The sequence below is a fragment of the Lutra lutra genome, chromosome 12 (genome assembly GCF_902655055.1).
Source record: "Lutra lutra chromosome 12, mLutLut1.2, whole genome shotgun sequence".
Taxonomy (NCBI): Eukaryota; Metazoa; Chordata; class Mammalia; order Carnivora; family Mustelidae; genus Lutra; species Lutra lutra.
In genome coordinates, this window is record NC_062289.1 from 42,927,402 (window position 1) to 42,930,870 (window position 3,469).

Here is a 3,469-nt window from a genome sequence, read left to right on the forward strand (position 1 = left end):
CTGGGGGAAAAAAAGCATAGCAATTATACATAATATGCTGTACTGAAATTAGTTATCAAAGTGCTTTTTGAAAGAAAGCAGAAGAAACCAACTCTGCCAAACTCCAGCAAAAAAGAAATAGTTAGATCATATAATCAAAGTGGAAATGGAATTATCAAGCTTAGAAAAATATAAGAACCTAAGATCTTGGTATGTTTTCTTAAGATGTGGTCTTTTGGTATTTCCTGGGACAACATCATCCAATCCCTCAGCTCCAATGTCTTCCCCTTTCTGTGGTGTCAATTCAATTTTAATTTTCCATGCTAGCCTAGTTTGAGAAGTATTAGCACATGGATGGTGAGGGGAACAGGATCCTATGACCTCTATCATGCTGAGTTTCTCTGTGCCAATTAGATGAGGAAATGAAACTTTTTCTTCAGTATTTTTAGTCTAAAAAGAAAAATTATTCCCTGGCAAGAGATACAAAATCCTCTGATCCTTATAAAGCCATAATGAGTGGCTAGATGGGCTGTATACACAATTTATCCAGTGATTTATCGAAACTTCTTTCCATACTTTCATGACGATTATGCCAAGAAACATCAAGCATTTAGGTGCTATTCAGTATAAATTGACATTAATTAATAAAATGTATTATAATGACTAGCTCCCTCAGTGAGAACATCAAATGCATGTTTTGTGGAGACACAATTCTTGATCAGTTTGGCTGGAACCAAGGTATATTCCAAAACTATTCTAAACATTGTGTTGTTCTGCTGCTATAGTCTCTCCACACCCTGCTTACTTCAGAACTTCCTGCAAGTTTGAGTTTGAATGATGGTTACTACAGAGTCATAGCTTCTTCGGTCTAGAAAGATACAGTGAGCATCCTGAGTGTTTGATACTTAATGGCCTAAGAGTCTCCAAGTATTAACTCTCTCTTCATAATCAGCGATTATCACAGGTTTAATTTTTGAATTCTGTCCAAACTAGTGCCATTTTGGGTAATTTTATTATACATATCTATCGTTAAACTCCACAATATTATATAATTATTGTTTTCCCATCTATTATTTTTCCCATTATGGCTTTGCTCCCACCCATTGCTCTGTGCTATTATTGAAAAATATATTACATATATCACAATATGTATATTACATATATCACAATACTGTATATGATATTTTATACAATTGCTTTTTAAATCAGCTAAGATAAAAAGCAGAAAATATGCAATAACAGTGTCCATTATAATTACATAATTACCTTTATTAGCTTATTTTTCTCTTAACATTTTCTTGTCTTGAAAAGTTCTCTGTAGTTTATACATAATTTATCTGCTATTAAAGAGTAAGACAAAATTTCCCCAATCACCTGAGTTTCTCCATCAGTGGGCATGTTGTTCCAGGTGCTTTGGCATCTGGATTGGTTGCTTCCTCACTCACCATGGCTTACTTAATTATGTGGAATGCAAATCATTCTTTCACCACATCTTGACCTAATAATCATTTTTTAATACACCATGTCACTGAGAGAATATAATGACCAAAATAATTGTAAGACTATACCTGGATCACTTAGACTTCTTCATAATTAGAAGCAAACAAAAGATTGAATATCAAACAAGAGTCTCAATAGGAGTATGAGGTTGTCTCTGTATTTGACTGCCATTAGATGAACCACTACTAACTCTCCTTAATTTCTGTTTGCACAAAATTACTGAATTCTCAAGTGTGATTGGCATACTCAAGCAGGTCACATGCCACTGAACTACCTGAGTCCCACAATTCAAAGCCTAACTCTGGAATTATAAGAAGAATGTGAAGATGAAATGAATGTGGAGTTATTAAGATGTAAAGAAAATATAAGACAACTCAGTTTCCATCCCTCTAGCATAGATTAGGCAAACCCAATAGCTTTCTAGTCACTTCTGATTGTTAAAGAAGCCCCAAATCAACTCTTAACACATCTCTTCCCTTACCCTGCCTCAGACTTAACCCTTGACTGGGGATCTACACTAGGGAAGGAGACAAGCTCTACAGATCACTTTCTTATTTCTCTTTCTTTCCTCTTCACTTCGCTGTTTCTTTTTTCTTTTCTTTTCTTTTCTTTTCTTTTCTTTCTTTCTTTCTTTCTTTCTTTCTTTCTTTCTTTCTTTCTTTCTGGGTTAAGGGGTGGGTGGGACATACACAAAGGCACATAGGCTTTATTCTTGACTCGGAAGCAATTGCAGTTCCCTATCAGTTGCTGCTGCCCTCTGGCTAACACTTACTCATCATGGATGCTTCTAGGCAGCAGTCCTCTTGGGGCTCATGAGTGAAGTTCTGTTTTGTTTTGTTTGTTTTGCTTTGTTTTTGATTTTGATTTTGGTTTGCTTTCTCCAAGGGGGCGGGATACTCTGTTATGCCCTACTGCAGAGTTCACTGATGTGTGTTATAATCTGTTAGCAAGCTTCAGCCTGACTTCTTTTAGTTCCTGCCAATACAGTTGCTTCTATAAAATCAGTACTGCTGCGATATGCTTGGCTGGCCAAGAAACCTTTTACTTGAGATATCAGCAAACATTTCAAGCCTACGTGCATTCTGTAATGTCCACTAGATCCACATGGATACACACATGGCTAATATCATGGCCAAAAAACTGGGAGGGAGGCTGTTTCCCTGCTGCCCCCTTTCTCTCAGTCCATTGCTCATCTACTAAGCTTTTCACAATGGCATATCAGTACGACTGTGCTGTGAGACAGAAAGAACAACTTTCCACATGTGTATTTGCCATTTGAAAAAATATGGTATCAAAAAACTGTGGTATCATTTATTCATTTGCTTTATATTGTGCTGCCAAATGTTCTATGTATAATAGGAATATCAGCCCTTAAATGTCATTTAAGGGGTGGGTGGGACAGACACAAAGGGACATAGGCTTTATTCTTGACTGGGAAGCAATTGCAGTTCCCTATCAGTTAAATCCCTATCAGTTAAATAAATCAGTGTGGTAAATACTTCCTTATTTTATTAATTCCTTTTCTTTTAAAGATCTTATGTATTTATGTATTTATTTAGTTATTTGGGAGAGAGAGAACATGCTCTTGAGTGGGGTGAGGTCAGCAGGGTTGGGGGAGAAGGACAAGCAGACTGGTAGCTAAGTCCAGAGCCCCACGCAGGGGCTAAAATGTTGGTTAGATGCCATGTACATGGAAATACCTTAATTGCATGTTGTCAGGCCTGAGGGCCTCTTCTGTCCTTGTCAAGGGGAGTGCTGACCTTCTCTCCTTTCATAGACTTTTAAATTTATTTTTTACCATATTGTGCTGAACATTAAGTTTAAATTTTTATATAATAAAATTTATCATATTTTTATGATTCTGAATTTTGTTATATCTTGAAATTCTTTTCTCTCTACATGACTTTAATTTCCTCATTTTAGCACTCATAAAAATTATAATGTAGATATTTTATTCATTTGAATTTATTTAATTCTAAGGAGAACTTTT

General features: G+C 35.8%; 1 pseudogene; it reads right to left on the bottom strand.

Annotated features, from left to right (window-relative positions):
• Positions 1 to 3,142: 3,142 nt before the first annotated feature.
• LOC125082785 (uncharacterized) lies at positions 3,143 to 3,261 on the bottom strand (annotated as a pseudogene).
• Positions 3,262 to 3,469: the final 208 nt, after the last annotated feature.